The sequence below is a fragment of the Phoca vitulina genome, unplaced genomic scaffold (genome assembly GCF_004348235.1).
Source record: "Phoca vitulina isolate PV1807 unplaced genomic scaffold, GSC_HSeal_1.0 scaffold89, whole genome shotgun sequence".
NCBI classification, from domain to species: domain Eukaryota; kingdom Metazoa; phylum Chordata; class Mammalia; order Carnivora; family Phocidae; genus Phoca; species Phoca vitulina.
This window is the reverse complement of record NW_022589792.1, coordinates 2124103-2145945: the sequence shown is the minus strand read 5'-3', so window position 1 is coordinate 2145945 and position 21843 is coordinate 2124103. Positions and strand designations below refer to the sequence as shown.

Sequence of the window (21843 nt, the reverse complement as noted above, 5' to 3'; positions counted from 1 at the left end):
GTATCTTCTCCATCTCCTGATTCTTGAGGCTGAATAAGAACTTTTCTTCTGTTGTCTGGGTGACTGGCTGATGACGTTACTGCCTGCAGTGTCCGCTTTGTGGGAGGAACACTGGCTGAAAACTGGCCTGCCTTGTCTCTCTTCATTGAGATCAGTTATGGTTCTTTACCTCTGCCCCTCGGTTGCCACCTGATAGACGGCTTCAGGGTTGCTTTTAATCCCTGGGCATGGTGGAAATACTGCTACAGTCTAGGAGGATTTAGGTGGCTCGGTTTGACTCAGATGATCTTAACGTGACCACTTTAGAGAATTGAGAGGTAGTGATCTCTCACAGAGTGATTCCATCATTGTCAGAATGAAGGCTACTCCCTAGTATCCCAGACTCACCCATCAGCGGGATTGTTATTTTGATGAAACCCAGTTTTCTGGGAAGTCTCATTATAGATGGGATTAACTGGTGTAATCACAAGAAAGGAATGGATCATGACCATGCAGAATGATTGGATCACCGGTGAGAAAGAGTCCCTGCTTATATTTGCACATGGTATCTGCGTTTTCATGTCAGAAACATTTTCTAGGGGCACCTGGGTGGCTCAGTCGGTTAAGTGTCTGCCTTTGGCTTGGGTCATGATCCTGGGTCCTGGGATTGAGCCCCACGTGGGGCTCCCTGCTCAGTGGGGAGTCGCTTCGCCGTCTACCCCTCCCTCTGCTTGTACACTCACTCTTAAAAATAAATCTTTTTTTTTTTTTTTAATTTTATTTATTCATTTATTTGAGAGAGTGAGAGAGCACATGAGAGGGGGGAAGGTCAGAGGGAGAAGCAGACTCCCTGCCGAGCAGGGAGCCCGATGCAGGACTCGATCCCGGGACTCCAGGATCATGACCTGAGCCGAAGGCAGTTGCTTAACCAACTGAGCCACCCAGGTGCCCCTAAATACCTCTTCTTAAGTTTTGGTTTGTTTTGGTTCCAGTGTTGTTTTCTGACTTTGAAGTTCTGGAAGGATGCCCACCTTTTGCATCCCTGGTACTGTGCTTGTGAGCTTTTTGGGCAAAATCATGACAGAGTCCAGTTGTCAAGAATCAAAGATCAAAATGGAGCTGTCTCCCGGATGCACAACAAAGCTAATTGCTGAGACAATAGGTTTGCGGCAAGGAAAAATTACTTGATTTGCAGCCAAAGGAAGAGACGTGAAGAAAAGCCTCTAGTTCACCTCCCTGAAGAGGGAGAAAACAAGTTTTTTTGTGTGTGTATGTTTAATAATCAGGGGTGTGATAATATACATTTCGATGAAAAGGGTGGGGAAATTTAAGATTATGCATGAGGAAAGATGGAGCATGCGCATTGAACTAATATAGGTAATACTCTGCACGTTAAGGTGGAGACAACACCAGGAAGAGGCTGAATTCTGCTCCTGAGGTCAAGAAGTTGTCTTAGGACGAGGAGGAGGCGCTTTGGCCATGCTCTGAGAGCCGGTATAAACTGGATGGGGTCTTAGGCTGGGTTAGTTGGTAAAGGAATGTAGGACCTTGCCTATTCCTAGGCCGGAACTATATTAGTTTACCTTGAGCCCTACTTTTGCAGAGATAGCTGGTGGATTTTACTGAGGTCTGAAGAGACACAACAGCTGATAAGGGCTAAAAGTCTCCAAGACAAGCTTTAAATTTCCTGCTAGTTTCAACCTCATGAACGCTATGGTGCAGGGTTTCAGAGCTAGCCTAATTATTGCGCCTAGAGAAGTGACTTTTAAGTGTGTTTGCAAAGAAGCGTCAGACTTCTAGGAGTGTCCTGGCAGCCCTAAGTTACAACGCACGTGTTCCTGCACAGGACGCCTTCTGGCCAGGTTAAGCTCAGGTACCGAACCCCCGCCCTGCTGTCACTCAGGCGTGAGGGGGCGAGGCCTTGTGAACTGTCCAATCAGGGGCGTCGGCTGGTCGGTGGGTGGGGTGTTGCTGCGCAACCGCGGCGCGGGGCCCTGCTCTTTCCAGCTTCTCTGGGTATCCCAGGTCATCTGATTTTAGGGGCCACATTGCCCTGGTCTTGTTTCTGTTCCGCTTTGGTGTGTATGTTCGCAGGACTTGGAGGCCATTGGGTAGCGCAGGAAATGTACAAATGGTGAGTGCGCCCGTGGTGTCTGGTGACGGGGTAGAACGTGTCACTAGCCGCAGGAGCGATCCCGCGGTGGTCGGACTGATCTCCCTGGTGTCTTCTCCGGAGTCTGCGGACCCGAGGCCCCGGTGGCGCCGCTCGGACCTGAATCCCTTACGTCGCGTGGCGTGCCTGCGGGGACCTCGTTCCTGCGCACCCCCACTTCGGCCCCGGATCCTCAGGGCAGCTCTGCGCCCGCAGCCGCGTCTCCTCCTGAGCGGTGACCGCGGGGAGGGTCGTCAGGGGACCGTCCTGACTCGTTCTCGTTTGTGCATGGGAGGCGCTGTGGTCTGTGGGGTCCCCAAGCTCTCCTTTGTCCCCACCGGGGGCCTGTTTCCTCCTGAAAGTTCCAGATGTTTGGGAAGCAAGGTCTGAAATCCACAACCCTGTTTTGCTAGCCGAGCCCTCCTTACGGCTGGGAGGAAATGCCTGGACTTCAATTACCTCCCGCCTGCCGAATTGCCAGATTACCATCTTTCATTCACAGCATCATTACCAACTGTTTGTTCTCCGTGGTGCAGTTCTAACAGTCCCAGTATTTTATTTTATTTTTATTTTTATTTATTTATTTTTTTAAGATTTTATTTATTTATTTGACAGAGATAGAGAGAGAACACAAGTAGGCAGAGGGAGAGGGAGAAGCAGGCTCCCCGCAGAGCAGGGAGCCCGATGCGGGACTCGATCCCAGGACCCTGGGATCATGACCTGAGCCGAAGGCAGCCGCTTAACCGACTGAGCCACCCAGGCGCCCAGTCCCAGTATTTTAATTGTTCATCATTTCCCCACAGTGAATGGATGGCTCATTTTATTTTATTTTATTTTAAAGGTTTTATTTATTTGTTTGACAGAGAGAGACACAGCGAGAGAGGGAACACAAGCAGGGGGAGTGGGAGAGGGAGAAGCAGGCTCCCGGCTGAGCAGGGAGCCCGATGTGGGGCTCGATCCTGAGACTCCGGGATCATGACCCGAGCAGAAGGCAGACGCTTAGCGACTGAGTCACCCAGGTGCCCCTGGATAGCTCATTTTAAATGGTTTATTTTTTGTTTGTGGATATTTACATCCGAAGAAAGCAAAGAATAACTACTTGGAACTACGTTTGTGAAATTCTTGTGCTTTTCCTCCCGGGATCTTTACTGAGTGCAGGCGCCTGGGTGGTTCAATGGGTTAAGCAGCCGACTCTTCGTTTCGGCTCAGGTAGTGATCTCAGGGTTGTGAGCTGGAGCGCCCCCACCAGCTCCGGGCTCAGTGGGGAGTGGCTTCAGGAATCTCTCCCTCTGCCCCTCCCCCTGCACACGCTCTCTCTCTCTCTCTCTCTCTCTCTCTAATAAACCTTTAAAAAAATAAAAATTATTTTTTAAAAGATTTTATTTATTTGTCAGAGAGAGAACAGGAGTGGGGACAGCGGCAGGCTGCGGGAGAAGCAGGCTCCCTGCCGAGCAAGGAACCCAGTGCGGGGCTGGGCTCCATCCTAGGACCCTGGGATCATGACGTTAGCCAAAGGCAGACGCTTAACCAACTGATCCACCCAAGGGTCCCCAAAAATTAAAAAAAAATTAAAAAATTAAAAAAATGATTAAAATATCATTTTAATCATTTATTTTTTAGTTGTTTTTTTTTTTAAAATAGGCCTTATTTGGGGCGCCTGGGTGGCTCAGGTGGTTTAGTGTCTGCCTTTGGCTCAGGTCATGATCCCAGGGTCCTGGAATCGAGCCTCACATGGGGCTCCTTGCTGGGCAAGAAGCCTGCTTCTCCCTCTCCCTCTGCTTACTGCTCCCCCTGCTTGTGTTCCCTCTGTTACTATCTCCCTCTCTCTGTCAAATAAAGTCTTTTAAAAATAGGCCTTATTGTTTATTTTATGTAAGTTCTACACCCAGTGTGGGGCTTGAACTCAGAGCCCCAAGATGAAGAGAGGCATGCTCTCCAGGCTGAACCAGCCAGGTGCCTCTGCTTGTATTAAAAATTCTTTTCTTTTTTTTTAAGATTTTATTTATTTATTTGAGAGAGAGAGAGTGAGAGAGAGCATGAGAGTTCTGTGGGTCATATTGAGCTATCAGAGTGCCTTACAATTTTCTGCCCTCCTTATATAAACACCAGGTTTGAGTAATTTTGCTGGATTGTTCAAACAATGAGTTTGTGTCACTTAAAATATCAGTGGTGGTCCAAAGCACCTCCAGGGGGAAGCAGAGGCCTGAGGTCAGTGTTTCTAAGAGGAGGCTTCCCCTTGAGCTTGAAAAGGGAAGTAGTTGAAGGCCTACTTGGTCTTGGGGAGCCTCCTTCTGCTGGAGTCCTCCCTGCTCATACCCAGCATGGAAGGAGCTCTTTATGCTGAGGGAAGTTACAGAAGCCAGCAAATCTGGGGATGCACATGTGAAGGTGGGTGTGTTCAGGCGAAGGGGCCATGGCAACCTTTATGAGGCTGTAACTGTTGTTCCTTTGGGCCTTTTCTAGACATAAATTGGAGTTCTTCATAATGTAGGTGCACCTCAGTGTAAATTGTTTGCATTGAGAAAGTCTGTGAAAGTCAAGTTCTGTGTTCTGGATTAGGGTCATTGACTGGGGAGGTTATTTGGGGCAGCACCTTGAACTGAATCCTGCTGAGAGTTTCCTCACCTGGGAGAATGGAAGCCTGAGGAAGGGAGCGGTTCCCTTATGCCCCGGGGAGGGGACGGTGTGTGGGGCTCCCAGGGTTCATTCCCGTGGCTGCTCACTGACCCACTCCAGGGCTGCTGTCCCCACCAGGAGAGTCTAGAATGTGGAACCTTCTGAATGTGGCTTTTCTTCCTGGGGGAAGCACGCTGCTCATCTGTGCTGAGTCCACTGTTTCTTTCCTTTGGATTCCTTTATTGACTGAATAGTGCAGCCCTTTGGCTCTGGTTTCCCTCAGCACTTGGGCTGCTAAACTGTAAGTTGACCGAGAGAGATGGTGTGGGCAAAGCTAGAAATTTGTGGAACCAAATAGAATTTATGTGAGATGTGAGATGCATTCATTTAAGTTCTCAGGTCATTTTTATTTTTGGATCAGCTTTTGTTTGTATGTGTCCCTAGAGAACACTGACATTCAACAGGCTAAAACAATTGAATTCCTATTTTTTAAAATTTTATTTTACTTGAGAGAGAGAGTGCGTGCACTCACACACACACACACACACACACACACACAAAAGTGGGGGCAGGGACAGAGGGAGAGGGAGAAGCAGACTTCCCGCTGAGTGAGGAGCCCCTTGGCGGGGCTCAGTCCCAGGACCCTGAGATCATGACCTGAGACAAAGTCAGATGCTCAACTTACTAAGCCACTCAGGGGCCCCTGAATTCCTATTTTAATTGATGTGAGGAAAACTACTGAAAACTTATGTAAATCTTTGGAAATCCAATGCTTAGGAGCTAAACTCAAACCCCTAAAGGATTAGAATATGCTACTTATTCCTGAAAATAGAAAATATCCCGAGTAGTGATTTAGGGGAAGGACAAAATACAATGCCCTGTGTGGTGTTAGAAAGAGACTTGAGGGGGCACCTGGGTGGCTCAGTCGTTAAGCGTCTGCCTTCGGCTCAGGTCATGATCCCAGGGTCCTGGGATCGAGCCCCGCATTGGGCTCCCTGCTCGGCGGGAAGCCTGCTTCTCCCTCTCCCATTCACCCTGCTTGTGTTCCCTCTCTCGCTGTGTCTCTCTCTGTCAAATAAATAAATAAAATCTAAAAAAAAGAAAAAAAGAAAAAAGAAAGAGACTTGAGGACTGCGGGGGGAGAAAGAGACTTGAGAATTTTCCTTTTGTATGATTTACACTTTTGTATCTGTTAGTGTTATAAGGAATTAAATCTTAGAATGGCTTTTTAAAGAAGATTTTATTTATTTATTAGAGAGAGAGGGGAGGGGGGCGCAGAGGGAGAGAGAGAATCTGGAGCCGACTTAGCACTGAGCGTGGAGTCCGTCATGCAGCTGGATCCTGGGGCTCGATCCCATGATCGCAGGATCTTGACCTGAGCTGAAATCAAGAGTTGGACACTTAACTGACTGAGCCACTCAGGCGCCGCTTAGAATAGCTTTTTATGTATAAAAGTTAAAAATAAAGAATATAAATATGCCTTTATTTTAAATAAATCTGTAAGATAAGAAGTCTAACTTAAGACTTAGTGCTCATAAATCCTGGACCCCTCCAGCACTGTTAACCTAGCCATCCCAAATAATAGTTTTGATCATTTTTTGAGCCTCCTGTTAGGGTTCCTTTTTTTTTTTTAATTTAATCTCAATGAATTAATATATAGTGTGTTATTAGTTTCAGAGGTAGAGTTCAGTGGTTCATCAGTTGTATATAACACCCAGTGCTCATTACATCCTGTGCCCTCCTTAATGCCCATCACCCAGTTACCCCCTCCCCCCAATCACCTCCCCTCCAGCAGCCCTCAGTTTGTTTCCAACGATTAAGAGTCTCCTTTGGAAAAAAGAAAAAAAAAAAGTCTCTTATGGTTTGTCTCCCTCTCTGATTTCATCTTGTTTTATTTTTCCCTCCCTTCTCCTATGCTCCTCTGTTTTATTTCTTAAATTCCACATGAGTGAAATCATATGATAATTGTCTTTCTCTAATTGACTTATTTTGCTTAGCATAATACCCTCTAGTTCCATCCATGTCATGCAAATGGCAAGATTTCATATTTTCTTTCTTTTTTTTTTTTTTTTAAAGATTTTATTTATTTATTTGAGAGAGAGAGAGCATGAGAGGGGGGAGGGTCAGGGAGAAGCAGACTCCCTGCCGAGCAGGAGGCCCGATGCGGGACTCGATCCTGTGACTCCAGGATCATGACCTGAGCCGAAGGCAGTCGCTTAACCAACTGAGCCACCCAGGCGCCCAAGATTTCATATTTTCTGATGGCTGAGTAATATTCCATTGTATATCTATACCACATCTTTTTTTTTTTTTTTTTTAGATTTTATTTTATTTATTTGAGAGAGAGAGCACAAGAAGGGGGTATGGTCAGAGGGAGAAGCAGACTCCCTGCTGAGCATGGAGACCCATGCGGGACTTGATCCAGGGACTCTGGGATCATGACCTGAGCCAAAGGCATTTGCTTAACCAACTGAGCCACCCAGGCACCCTATACCACATCTTCTTTATCCATTCATCTGTTGATAGACATCTGGGCTCTTTCCATAGTTTGGCTACTGTGGACATTGGTGCTATAAACATTGGGGTGCAGGTGCCCCTTCAGATCACTACATTTGTATCTTTGGGGTAAATACCTAGTGGTGCAATTGCTGGGTCGTAGGGTAGCTCTATTTTTAATGTCTTGAGGAACCTCCATACTATTTTCCAGAGTGGCTGTACCAGCTTACATTCCCACCGACAGTGTAGAAGGGTTCCCCTTTCTCTGCATCCTCGCCAACATTTGTCGTTTCCTGACTTGTTAATTTTAGCCATTTTGACTGGTGTGAAGTGGTTTCTCGTTGTGGTTTTGATTTGTATTTCCCTGATGCCGAGTGATGTTGAGCATTTTTTCATGTGTCTGTTGGCCATTTGGAGAAATGTCTGTTCATGTTTTCTGCGCATTTCTTGATTGGATTATTTGTTCTTCAGGAGGGTTTCTTAATATTAAAACAAGCAATTGAAAAAAAATAATAAAACAAGCCATTGCAAGTGCATATTTTCTTTGCTATGTTTGTTCTTGCAGTAAGTCTTGAGGCTCCACATTTTTGGATGTTTGAGTGCTGAGAGCTTAAGCCTCATCCTGCCCTCTGCCCCTTGTGTTCCCTGCTGGATGCACTAAAGAAAAAGCCTGGGTAGTCTCTCCTCTAGAGCTGGTGGGAGATTCCAACCAGAAAAGCCCCTGCCTGTGTTTAGAATTCTTGCCCTTTCTCCACTCCCCAACCCCACTGAAAACCCAGGCCAGGGGCCGCGTGGGTGGCTCAGTTGGTTGAGCATCTGCCTTTGGCTCAGGTCATGATCCCAGGGCCCGGCTCATGGGGAGCCTGCTTCTCCCTCTGCCCCCTCCCCCTGATGGTGCTCTCCCTTTCTCTGACCAAAAAAAAAAAAAAAGACTTACAGGATACTGGAGGCCTCACTATTGTCAAACTAAGGTTGTTTTTCCCTCTAGTAAGGCATTAACATTAGGACAGTTGGGAGCTTCCTGGAGGAATGTTATAATCTGCCTACCTCAAGCATTTGTCAATGGGTTGCAGGTTATAAGGACATTTAATTTTATCTACGTTTCCTTATGCCTTTGTTTCCCACATCAAAATGAGTGAATTGAAGATCTAATTGGCTTTATTAAATGATTCATGACTGGCAGCATCCCAGCTAGCAAGTAGAGGGGAGTTCTGCTGAGTAAAATGAAAGTTGTTAAAGGCAAAGAAAGGAATTAATTAGCAAGGAATGCATTGTTTAGACAAGGCCACCTTCCTAAGGGGAGGAGAAGGGGGTGTATCAATGAACTTCCTAGTACTGCCCAGGAAATTCCATGTTGACTGATTAAAAGGTTATATGGGGGGTGGGGGTTGAAACTGCATGTAAGTTGGGTGTTAAGTTTTAGTTTATTGACTTGGGGCCTTAACCTATGTAATTACATCAGGGGCCTGTGGTTTCTTTTTAGCTGTGTTTGTGATAGGGCTTAAGATCAGATGAGGGAAACAAAGGCAAAAGAAAAATTATTATATTTCCTCACTGGGTGGCTCAGTCGTTAAGCGACTGCCTTCGGCTCAGGTCCTGATCCCAGGGTGATCCCCTGCGCAGCCTGGGGACTGGGATGCGAGCCAGGACCCTGGCGCCCTGTCCCGTCACTGCGTGCGGCGTGACCACGGGGAGGGCCGTCAGGGGACAATCCTGACTTGGTCTCCGGGGTTCATGACTGGGAGGTTCTATGGTCTGTGGGGTTCCCTCCTTTCTCCTCAGGGGGATCCGTTTTCTCCTGCGTTTTCCAAATGTTTGGTGAGCAGGGTCTGAAACCACGACCCTGTCTCCCAGTCTAGTTCTTCCCAGGGCTGGCAGTAAATCCCCAAATTCCCAGATGTCTCCCCAACTTCTCAGACTCCAGTTTCCCCCTCTCAGATTCACAGCATCATCAACTATTTGTCCTACAAGTGGGGCTGTTGTGGAAACCCCACGTTCTGCTGCCAGTACCCAAGAGAGGAGATTGGAAAGGAATTTGAGCTTTATTCAGGAGGTTTGGAGGTTTCTGTCTGGCCCAGGGATTTTTAAAGGCGTTTAGGGCAGCTAAGCGGTAAAGGGAATGCAGTAGTCCCTAATATTTCTTAATTAGGTGCAGAAGTGATAGTACCAGCTACAGATGTCTCAGTGCTTGGAGGGGGTCTGGTTCCTTAGCGCAGGGGAGGGAGGGGTTGTGCAAGGGGGTCTGGTTTCCCTCTTCCCTGCCCTGCCGGAGTGCTCTGTTCTTTCTAGGAACTAACGCAGGATCTGTGGATATCCAAAGAAAGATTAAGCATGCCGGCCAATCAATCACCCGGGGAAGGGCATTTGCTAAAGATTAAAGACTATTAGGTTGGCCAGAGGGGCTGCGGCAGCCTCAGGGCATTTCAAACAGCCCCAACTCTTCCTTCCTCCCCTCCATTTGAGAGAGAGAGAGAGAGAGCGCGCGCGCATGAGGGGGAGGGTGGTGCTGGAGAGGGAGAGGGAGAAGCCGACTCCCTGCTGAGCAGGGAGCCGGGATGCGGGGGATGCGGGGGATGCGGGGGATGCGGGGCTCATCCAAGAACCCTGGGATCATGACCTGAGCTGAAGGCAGACGCTTAACCGACTGAGTCACTCAGGTGTCCTGGAACCTACCTGTATTTAGAGTGAAGTTGTGAATGAGGCTGGGGTTGCCCCAGCATTAGGTGGAGTATTGGGGTGCACAAGGATGATTATACTTTGTGAATGAGGTGAATCCATTGCATGGTCACTTCTAAAGAGCAGGGTTTGGGTTTTCTTTTTTTTTTTTTTTTTTAAGATTTATTTTATTTATTTGAGAGAGAGAGAACGTGCATGAGAGCATAGCTGGAGGGAGAGAGAATCTCAAGTCGACTCCACACTGAGCACAGAACCTGACGCAGGGCTCCATCCCAGGACCCCGAGATCATGAACCATTATTAACTAATTTAATTGAAGTATTGGAAACCATTGTGAGAAATCTATTTAGGAAGGAGTGATTAGCCCCAGGCTTCTCCTTTATTTGCTCTGTTCTTAAACCTAGAAAGAAGGAATGATGCCTCACTATAGAAAGTCCGAGGTCTGTCCTTGCAAAACAAAACCACAAGAAACTGGATCAAAGCAGACAGGCCCAAGATGGCTGACAGAGTAGGCCAGAGTTCACCACATTATTCCTTCATTGTACTCCATGACCATGCTAAAAGCTTTTCCCTAAGGGTGCCATGACAGGAAACCTCTGACCATAAGGAAGAAAATGTGTAACCCACATTCCTGGAAGAGACCACCCAGCTTTCAAGGAAATGCCCACCAAAGTAATGAATGTTCCACCACCTTGTTAACAAGTGTCAAAAGATAGAAACCGAAACCCCAGTGGACACAGCTCTCCTGGAGCTCACCTGCTGAGAGTATACCTTTATTTTAAATAACTTTCCTGCTTGTAGTGCTCTTAGCTGTGTTGGATCTGTGCTTGAATTCTTTCTCATGACGAGACAAAGAGCCTCTGGCAACATCTTTTGGATGGGCTGGGTCTAGGCCTCAGGGCCTAAGGTCTCCCCAGTCTACCTGGCAACCTTCGCAGCCCCTGGGATGATGTCGGTTACTCCATCCAATCAGCAACGGGTACACATCACAGATGTGGCCAAGTCTGTTCTGTTCAGTGCCTATTTTCACATACTCTTGAATGTGTCAGGCCTTCCTCTCTGAAGTGACTCGAGACACCTTTACCTGGTTGCCCTCGGGGAGCCTCAGCAGCCTTGCCATCCACAGTCTCTGTGGGCACGATCTGAACTGCATCCCCCTTGCTCCAAGGAGCACAGATAGGGCCTTACTAATGGCATCGTTCTCTGAGGACATGTGCTTCATACTCATTCAGAGCATACAAACAGTGAAGAAGGAGCTCTCATAAAGTGGATGGGCCATTGACCCACATAGGCTGTGAGGCCCTAATCCCGTGGTTAAGTTTCTGAAAGACAGCTGCTCCTTCCCTGACCCTATGAGGAAGTAGGTGTAATCCCTTTCAGCAAAGGCAACATCTGCTAGGTTCCTTGGTGTTTGGGAGGCAACATATTCCGTGTTAACAAATTTTGCTTGGGGCCATTTAGGCTGTTAATTGCAAATTGGCCCTTCTTGAGGTCACCCCTATCACAGAAGGCTCTAGAATGTGTTTGCATTGCTCTACGCAGGCACTGTGTTACTGTCCTCGGGGTCTCCTTCAGTATAGAGGCTTCAGGATTTCCTCTCCCCCCTCCCCCCGCTTGTGCTCTCTCTCTCAAATCTTTTTTTTTTTTTTAAAGATTTTGACAGCGATAGAGGGAACACAAGCAGAGGGGAGTGGGAGAGGGAGAAGCAGGCTTCCCGCTGAGCAGAGAGCCCGATGTGGGGCTCAATCCCAGGACCCTGGGATCATGACCTGAGCCGAAGGCAGACGCTTAACGACTGAGCCACCCAGGCGCCCCTCAAAATCTTTAAAATAAAATTGCATATATATTGTGTTTACTGAGCCTCTTTATTTGGGAGAGAGAGGGAGGGGGGGAGTACAAGCTGGGGGGGGTTGGGGAGTAGGCAGAGGGAGAAGCAGACTCCCCACTGAACAGGGAGCCAGGACCTTGGAATCATGACCTGAGCGGAAGGCAGACGCTTAACTGACTGAGCCACCCAGGTGCCCCATACTGAGCCTCTTTCTTAAATAAAGCATATTGTTGCAATGTGAATTTCTACTAATTACTCTCAGATAGGAATTTAAGGTGAGAGAATTCTAGGTTGCCTTTCAACAATAGTACCTAAGATTATAGGTAGTGTTTTTTCCTAAATCAGTTAATATTTTAAAATCTTTTAAAAAAAGGAAACAAGTTTTGGTTGGTAAGGACATGAAGACAACATTTGTACTCTGCCAAAGGGAGTATATATTGGTATAGCCATTGGGGCAAACAGTATGGAGTTTCCTCCAAAAACTGAAAATAGAGCCAACCATATGGTCCAGCAAACCATGTTCTGGTTATATATCCAGAAGATAGGAGTTCAGTACCTGTAAGATGTCTGCATTCCCATGTTTATTACAACATTCACAGTAGCCAAGTTACGGACACAACCTAAGTGTCTCGACACATGAATGGATAATGAAATTGTCGTATGTGTAACAATATTCAGCCTTAGCAAAGAAGGAGATCCTGCCATTTGACAACATGAATGAATTTGTAGGACATCATGCAAAGTGAAATGCATGATCTCACTTCTTTTTTTTTTTTTTAAGATTTATTTATTTGAAAGAGAAAGAGAGAGCACATGAAGGGGGGAGGGTCAGAGGGAGAAGCAGACTCCCTGCTGAGCAGGGAGCCCGATGTGGGACTCGATCCCGGGACTCCAGGATCATGACCTGAGCCAAGGCAGTCGCTTAACCAACTGAGCCACCCAGGCACCCCGCATGATCTCACTTCTATGTGGAATCTAAAAAGTCATATAGAAGCAGAGAGTAGGGGGCACCAGGGTGGCTCAGTCAGTTGAGCCGCAGACTCTTCATTTTGGCTCAGGCGTTGATCTCAGGGTTGTGAGTTCCAACCCTACGTTGGGCTCCATGCAGGGCATGGAGCCTACTTAAAAAAAAAAGTAGAACCGTGGTTGTCAGGTGATGGTAGATGGGGGAAATGGGGGAGTTGTTGGCCAAATTGTACAAGGTTGCAGTTTTATAGGATGAACAAGTCTATAGAGATTTAATGTATAACATAACTATATTTAAAAATACTGTATTAGATACTTCTAATTTTTTTTTAAAGATTTTATTGATTTATTTGACAGAGGGAGAGTACGAACAGGGAGAGAAGCAGGCAGAGGGAGAGGGAGAAGCAGATTCCCCACTGAGCAGGGAGCCCCATGTGGGGCTTGATCCCAGGACCCCGGGATCATGACCTGAGCTGAAGGCAGCTGCTTAACCTAGTGAGCCACCCAGGCGTCCCCCAGCTTACTTTTGGAGGGCTTTTTTTTTTCCCCTAGGAATAACAGGACTTCACCATTTCTCATCCTATCTCCAGCTACCCATTATATGAGGTTGTATTGTACATGAGTATGCTTGAGAAGTGGGAGCATGCTTTTTGCACTCCGCCTCTGCTCATGTTACATAGGCTTTAGCAACGGGTATGGTATGCTAATACTGGGACCCTGATCACCCTTGCTTCAGCTCCTAAGTTGGTGGTTCCATGCTACCAAGAGACAAAAGCAGAACATCAAGCTGCTGTCCCTTCCCTCCACTGAGTAGTTAGTTCCTAGAAAGAGAATGTAATTCAGACAGAAGCTTGCCATTGTCCCTACCCATGCTCCAAGGCTCTAAGCAGAGAAATTATGCCTGATGGTGAGGGGAAAGCAAGCTATAAAACAGCTTGTAATCTCTTGGCAAAGACTTAACTTCAGTTACTACAGATTACGAGAAGTACAAGCCAAAGCCGGGAAATAGACACAAAAAATTGGCAGGAGATTTGTGGATTTAATGAAGATCTGGTCTCTAGGCCAGCTCATTCACAGGAGAGAACGAGGGAATAAGACGGCTAAGAGGAGTCTGCTAAGGCTCAGAGCAAATATCAAACACTACCCCCAGGTAGTACTACTATAAAGGATCCACAGTATGTTTGGATTAGTTTGTAGGGCAAATTTGTCCCGGGACTTGGTTGAAAACAGTAGAGCCATCTGTCAGCAATTAGTCCATTTTATCAACTCAGTGTGGTCCAAGAAAGAGTAGAAGAGATTCCTGCCAATACCAATGTCATAGATGACGGCGGACGTAGTCAAAGCTGTATACCCCCTTCTCTGCCAAAGAGCAACATCAGAGGCTTAACACTGTCAGGCAGAAATAGACTTCGCCAACACAATCAGGAAGTCATTAAACAACAAAAGACAACACTAACAAGGCCTGGAAGAGTGAAGCATACCCACAAAGTGCAATATATTATCTCAAATGTCCAGTTGCAACTAAATCATGAGAAATGCTGAGAAACAGGAAGGTATGACTCGTACGCTGGATGAAAAAGCAGGCATCAGAAAATGCGTATGAGAGTTTAACAGATGTCAGATTTAGCAGAAAAAAATATTTCAAAGTAGACATTACAAGTATATTCATAACTAAAGGAAAGCATGATTAAAGGAGTAAAGAGAATGACCTCACCACCCTTAGGAATTCTATCAAAAACAAAATAACAAGGTTGGTGAGAGTGTAGACAAATTGGAATCCTTGGACACTGGTGGGAATAAAAATTGGTGCACCTGCCATGGAAAACCATATATCACTTTCTAATAAAATTACTGTATGACCCAGCATGTTCACTTCTGGGTATATACTAAAAAGAATTGGAAGTAGGTTGTCAAAGAGATTTGCATATCCATGTTCATAGCAGTATTTTTCACAGCAGTCAAAAAGTGGAAGCAACCCAAGTGTCTATTAATTGATGAACTGATAAACGAAAAGTGATATATACATATAATGGAATATTATTGAGCCTTAAAAAAGAAGGAAATTCTGGGGCGCCTGGGTGGCTCAGTCATTAAACGTCTGCCTTCGGCTCAGGTCATGGTCCCAGGGCCCTGGGATTGAGCCCTGCATCGGGCTCCCCGCTCAGCCGGAAGCCTGCTTCTCCCTCTCCCACTCCCCCTGCTTGTGTTCCTGCTCTTGCTGTGTCTCTCTCTGTCAAATAAATAAAATCTTTAAAAAAAAAAAAAGGAAATTCTGACACAGGCTGCATGTGGACCTTGAGGCCATTATGCTGAGTGAAAGAAGTCAGACACAAAAGGACAAATAACGCATCATCCCACCTATATAAGGTATGTAGAGTAATCCAGTTCATAGAGAGGGAATGTAGAGTGGTGCTTGCCGGGGGCTGCAGGCACGGGATATGGATACCTTTTATTTAATGGGTATAGAGTGTCTGTTTTACAAGATGAAAAGAGCTATGGAAATGGATGATGGTGATGGTTGTACAATGTAGTGAAGGTATTTAATACCAGTGTACTCTGTGCTTAAAGATGGTCAAGATAGGGGCGCCTGGGTGGCTCAGTCGTTGGGCGTCTGCCTTCGGCTCGGGTCGTGATCCCAGGGTCCTGGGATCGAGCCCCGCATCGGGCTCCCTGCTCTGCGGGAAGCCTGCTTCTCCCTCTCCCACTCCCCCTGCTGGTGTTCCCTCTCTCGCTGTGTCTCTCTCTGTCAAATAAATAAATAAAATCTTTAAAAAAAAAAAAAAAAAAGATGGTCAAGATAGGGGGCACCTGGGTGGTGCAGTTGGTTAAGCAACCAACTCTTGATTTTGGCTCAGGTTGTGATCTCAGGGTCCTGAGATTGAGCCCCATGTCGGGCTCCATATTGGGCGTGGAGCCTGCTTAAGATTCTCTCTCTCCCTCTCCCTCTGCTCCTCCCCCACCTCTCTCTCTAAAATAAATAAAATCTTAAAAAAAAGAGAGAGAGATGTATGTGGAGGCCAGATCTGGTATGAGGAAATGTGGCTGGATCCCACTGACTGGCTACTGCAACCCTATTCCCAGCCTCCTCCTCTCTTTTTCTTATTTGAGAGTATGGGTGGGGAGAGGGGCAGAGGAACAAGCAGACTCCCCACTGAGCGTGGAGCTCAACATGGGGCTGGAATCCAGAACCCTGAGATCATGACCTGAACCGGAGTCAGACACTTAACCAACTGAGCCACCCAGGTGCCTCTCCATCCTCCTCCTTTCATTGACTCCACTCTGGAGGCTAGAAATATGAAATACACTAATTATCACTTCCCTTACAGTATAACATGGTTTGGCCAATGAGCCATAAGTCCCCAGAAAGATTTTTGTTTTTTTCTGATCTAAAATGCATATGCAATGGGCGCCTGGGTGGCTCAGTCAGTTAAGCGACTGCCTTCGGCTCAGGTCATGATCCTGGAGTCCCTGGATCGAGTCCCGCATCGGGCTCCCTGCTCAGCAGGGAGTCTGCTTCTCCCTCTCCCGCTCCCGCCTCTTGTGCTCTCACTCTCTCTCTCAAATAAATAAATAAAATCTTAAAAAAAAAAAAATAAAATAAAATAAAATGCATATGCAATTGGTGCAACACTTTTTTCCTCCTTTCTTCCCACATGTTTGAATACAAACAGGATACCTGGAGCTGAAGCAGCAATCCTGGGACCACAGGGCTAAGAGCATCAAAGAGTTGCCAATGGAAACTGTTTGTTGAACAGCTGAATCTAAGCCGCACTTTGCCTGCCTTTGGGCCTCTTGTTAAGTAAAAAAACAGGCACCTAGTCGTTCAAATCATTCTTTACTCATCAGTAGATATAACTTCCCTCAGTTTAAGAAGTTAGAAAAAAGATTGGCCAAGTGTATTCTCCACCATACAAAAGTAAGAAAGAGGAGAATAAACTTAGAAATCAAAAACAGTAGTCCTGGGGCACCTGGGTGGCTCAGTCATTAGGCGTCTGCCTTCGGCTCAGGTCATGATCCCAGGGTCCTGGGATCGAGCCCCACATCGGGCTCCCTGCTCAGCTGGAAGCCTGCTTCTCCCTCTCCCACTCCCTCTGCTTGTGTTCCCTCTCTCGCTGTGTCTCTCTCTGTCAAATAAATAAATAAAATCTTAAAAAAAAAAAAACAGTAGTCCTATTATGCTGTTAAAGCATATGGACATAAATTCTAAATAATGACTAGAAAAATTGATATCAGTTGCTTTTGGGGGACAGGAATTAGAATTAGGGAGGTATTGTAGGAGATCACTTTTTTTTTAAGATTTATTTTTTTGGCGACCACTTAAAAAATTTATTTTTAATTTTTAAAATTTATGTGAAAGAAAGAGAGCGGGGGGTAGGGGCAGAGGGAGAGAGAGAATCCCAAACAGACTCCCCACTGAGCCTGACACGGGGCTCAATCTCAGGACCCTGAGATCATGACCTGAGCAAGAGTCGGACACCCAACCAACTGAGCCACCCAGGTGCCCCGAGACCACTTTTTATTTTTAGAAGTTTTATGGTATTATTTGATTCTTGAACTCTATAAATATATTACTTTGATAAAAATGTAAATTAAACAGAATTTAAAGAGTGAATGGAAAGTAGATCTACTTTGACCCATCTTGATATAGTAGAAAGAATATGGAGAGTCTTGCCTCTACTGCTTACTATTAATACAATCTTGGGCGATTCATTTAGCCTTTAAGTCTGGGTTTCTTCCATTGTAAAATGGGGCATTGACTTGCACAACTACTGTAGGAGGGGGCAGGCTCCACCCTCCTGGGATAGAGGTGTCCACTCCCACCCCCGTAACTGCTCAGGTAGGACCCCCAGAAAGACATGTGCAGGGTAACTCAGCTTCTGGATTCCCTGGTTTCCATTCTTGATTGAAAGAGTTGTTTGGGTTTTGTATTTCTCTAAACCATAAGCATTTGGGTATTTTCCGTAGTCTGAAGGTCCCTGGTCATTAGTCAAACTTTGAGAATTTCAAGCAGAAAACAGGTAAATGTTGGATTTGAGAGCATTAAGGACAAACCTCTCTACGTCCACATTTGAAGATAAAATGTATTTCTTTTTTTTTTTTTTGCATTTCCTTCTTTTTTTAAAATTTTATTTTATTATGTAATGTTAATCACCATACATTACATCATTAGTTTTTGATGTAGTGTTCCGTGATTCATTGTTTGCGTGATAAAATGATTTCTTTATGCTTTGAACATTGTAAACAGATAAACTACAAAAATAAAACCCTGGAGCACAATTCAAAATCATGAGCATAATTAAGCTCTCATATTGTTGTAAAAATGACAACAATGTGCAGGGGATTTTTTTTTTTAATTTTTATTTATTTATTTGACACATAGAGACACAGCGAGATAGGGTACACAAGCAGGGGGGAGCGGGAGAGGGAGAAACAGGTGGGAGGGGAGAGGGAGAAGCAGGCTTCCCGCCGAGCAGGGAGCCCGATGTGGGGCTTGATCCCAGGACCCTGAGATCATGACCTGAGCCGAAGGCAGACGCTTAACGACTGAGCCACCCAGGCGCCCCTGTGCAGGGGATTTTTGTCAAAAAAACCTTATGTGGACATTTCTTAGAAACATCCTATTAACTGTGTTTTCAAATGACTTGTATACTAACAAATGTTACTGTCTTTCTTTTCACTTCCTGAGAGCATATATTAAAATATCCCTTGTCAATGATGGGCATTTGGATCCACTTTGGTACTTTTTCCATTTAACTATTGTGCATTCTGAGTCAGTATTGGTACATGGTTGCAAGTTCAGGGATTTCTTCTCAGGCAAATTTAATTTTTATTCTTATATATTGAAAATGTTTGTCATTAATCTGACTTCTCATTCACTCATAATACCAAACACTTAAATCATGTTTGTGTCAGTACCCCTTGCCAGACCCACCAGGACATACCTGCAGTCACGGAGAGCAGTGTACCCACTCGTCATCAGCAGGACTGCAAAGGAGAAGTGACTGTGGGTGTATCAGTAAGAACGTATCCAAAAGGACTTCTAGAATTTGGACCAGTGTTAAGTGATCTGAACGATAGTTCGTGAAGGAACACATTGCTGTCTATTGGATGCTGTGAGGAGGTAAATGTAACTGTGATTGGTAATCATAATTGTTTTGGAATGTTTGGTCATTTATCCCTAATGCTTTCCTTGCTCTAAATAAAGTCAGATATACAACCCCAGCCCATCAACTGAAGCCAAATACTCTTTCCTTATTCCCTGAATGCTTCCCTCTATAACAGTCTGCAGCCCTGCTCCTTGCTTTGCGTTCTCTGGACTATTTATTTATTTAAGATTTTATTTATTATTTGTTAGAGAGAGGAAGAGAGAGAGCACAAGCAGGGGGAGCGGCAGGTAGAGGGAGAAGCAGACTGCCGCTGAGCGGGGAGCCCGATGCGGGGCTTGATCCCAGGACCCTGGGATCATGACCTGAGCCGAAGTCAGACGCTTAACCAGCTGAGCCACCCAGGGGCCCGGTTCTCTGGACTCTTTAGAGTGGAGACTGCCCACTTCATGAAGCACGAAATAAAATTAGCTTAGAGCAACTAGATTATTCTTGTTCACTGTTTTAACTTATCTAATGAGTCAACGGAGGCCTGCATCTTTTGATACAAAAGGACAAAGACAGGACCAGGATTCAAAGTAGGCCTTTCTTGTGAGGAGCTGTGTCATAATGTTAACTTTTTTGAGTGTCCCTTGTCTACCAGGCACTCTAGACTCAAAACTATAGAGACATTAAAAAAAAAAAAGTTCTTATAGTCCTGGTACTTTTAATTTTATGGGGAAGGAGACATTTTTAAACAAATGATAAGGTTTGGTTTATTAGGCAGAAATAAGAGCTTTGAAGGTGAGTTCACAATGGCATGTGAGATAACAGGACCCAGGGGTGTGTTTTCTGTCTTCTCTAGAAGGGTGGTGGCATCAGTGATTAAGGATGTCATCATGAAGCATTTCTATTCCCACCACCTATTACATCTTAAATTAACGCTGTCTCAGGAATTGCTCAGGTGTGAGTGTATATAGTATGTATGATACAGACAGACCTGCCTTTATGGAGGCAAGAGTAATGATTCCTATAAAAATAAAGGTATTCGCACACACATTAGGGTGAGTGAGAGAAGAAAAACCAAAACAGAAATGAGAAGTGTCTGCAGGAATGTGAGGAATGGGATCCCTTGTGCACTGATGGTGGGAATGCAAAATAGTGCAACCAGTATGGGAAAATGTATAGTGGTTTTTCAAAAAAATTAAAAACAGAATAACCATTTAATGCAGCCATTTCATTTCCAGGTGTATACCCATAATAGTTGAAAGCAGAGTCTCAGAGAGATATAAACCTATGTTCACAACATCATTACTCAGACTGGCAAATGGAAGTGACCCAATGTACATCAACTGATGAATGCAGGAGCAAAGAGCTGTGCATACATACAGTGGAACATTATTCAACCTTAAAAATAGAGGACGTTCTGACCCATGCTACATGTTCAAAAACTGTGGTGCTAATAGGCTGTATTGGTCAATATACTGAAAACCATTGAGTTGTACACATTAAAGGGATGTGTTGTATATCATGTATATTGTACCTCAATAAAGCTAAATAAATACCTCGGATAAATGCACTGAGTTTTGAACTAATGTGCTTAGTGAAGTAAGAGTTTTCAAGTACAACCCACATTTATGTAACTTTTTGTTTTTTCTAACATTGGTGAAAATAGGAATTCAGGTGCCCTAGGGATATCATAAAGTTTACATTTCAAAATTTTTTTTTTTTTTTTTAAAGATTTTATTTATTTTTTTATTAAATTTTTTTTTTTTTTTTTTTTTTTTTTATTCATGAGAGTCAGAGAGAGCGAGAGAGAGGCAGAGGCAGAGGGAGAAGCAGGCCCCCCGCCTAGCAGGGAGCTCGATGCGGGACTCGATCCCAGGACCCCGGGAGCATGACCTGAGCCGAAGGCAGACGCTTAACCATCTGAGCCACCCAGGCGCCCAAAGATTTTATTTATTTATTTGATAAGAGAAAATGAGAGAGAGAGCATGAGAAGGGGAGGGTCAAAGGGAGAAGCAGACTCCCTGCTCAGCAGGGAGCCTGATGTGGGACTTGATCCCGGGACTCCAGGATCATGACCTGAGCTGAAGGCAGTCGCTTAACCAACTGAGCCACCCAGGCGCCCTACGTTTCAAAATTTCTAGGCACACATTCAAAAGCTGAATTTCAATGGACACCTGGGAGTTTTAATGAGCACATCTCACAGCTTATGGTTGGAGGAGTAGAGTCCCTGTGCCGAGGCTCAGGCTGTGGGGTTCAAACCCCTAATAGGGCTTGGGAAGTCATGGAATTCTTCAGCTGAAGTACCACGTGTTTGCAGGTGAAGGGGTGGGTGGAGCCTCGTCTCTGCCCACAGTTAAAGTTACCAATATGGAGCCAGTCTTTATTGCATACGGTAATATTTTTTAAAAAAGATTTTATCTATTTAACAGAGAGAGAGCACCAGAGGTGGGGATTTATTTAAGAGAGAGAGAAGCAGACTCCCTGCTGAGCAGGGAGCAGGGTGGGGGCTCCATTCCAGGACCCTGGGATCATGACCTGAGCTGGGCAGACGCTTAACCAACTGAGCCACCCAGGCGCAGCGGGGTGAGGTAATTTTTAAGTGGGTTTGTAAAGAAGGGTCACAGCTCCATGAGTGGCTTCGCAAACTCATGCCAACCCCAGAACACCCCCTGGTCCCTAATGGCCTGGTCAGGCGCCCCTCTTGCTCTGAACAAGGGCGTCGCTCCACTGGAACGGACTCTGGGACTCCCTGCGCACACCTGTGTCCCCACGTTTAGAGGGAGCTGCAAGAAGGCGCCACTGTCCCTCTAGGGCCTGGACCAAGTTTTGTCTAAAAGCGAACGTCCAAGGAGGGGACGGGTTCCCGACCACCCGCAGAGACGGCTGCGCCTCAGCAATCGGACCTCCCGCCCTGTTGTCACTCAGGAGCAGAGGGGCGGGTCCTTGCGAGCTGTCCAATCAGGGGCGCAGCAGGGGCAGGTGGGTGTGGCGACGCTCCGCAGCCGCGTGGACGCTTGCGGTCGTGCTCGCGGTCAAGTC

At 45.8% G+C, this 21843-nt stretch overlaps 1 long non-coding RNA gene across 1 annotated transcript; it reads left to right on the top strand.

Moving 5' to 3' along the window:
- The first annotated feature begins 968 nt into the window (after positions 1–968).
- LOC116626690 lies at positions 969–20473 on the top strand. The gene is made up of 3 exons (XR_004298305.1): positions 969–2113; positions 18626–18833; positions 20043–20473. It is a non-coding gene; the product is annotated as an uncharacterized LOC116626690 (long non-coding RNA).
- Positions 20474–21843: the final 1370 nt, after the last annotated feature.